This window comes from Pteropus vampyrus, unplaced genomic scaffold (assembly GCF_000151845.1).
Source record: "Pteropus vampyrus isolate Shadow unplaced genomic scaffold, Pvam_2.0 Scaffold219, whole genome shotgun sequence".
Lineage (NCBI taxonomy): Eukaryota > Metazoa > Chordata > Mammalia > Chiroptera > Pteropodidae > Pteropus > Pteropus vampyrus.
In genome coordinates, this window is record NW_011889000.1 from 1,735,575 (window position 1) to 1,735,862 (window position 288).

The window sequence follows — 288 nt, forward strand, 5'->3', positions numbered from 1 at the left end:
AGGACTAAAGCAAAGAAGGCAGATAAGTATAACCTAGCACAAAGTGGAGCAGGAAAAGCAAACACGCAAACAAAAAACCAAAACAATTAGTTTCTTCTCTTGCATCCTGGAGCGACTTGGGTTTTCTGAGACAGGCCGGGAAGGCAGGACTTCCTTTTCAGCAAAGCCGATCTAGTCCCAGGGATCAGAATCTGATCGATCACATTTAATGAGGATGATGGGTTTCTAGAGACTTGCATCATTTAAAGCTCAATAACCAAGCATAATTTCTCCATAAGAATGACTCTA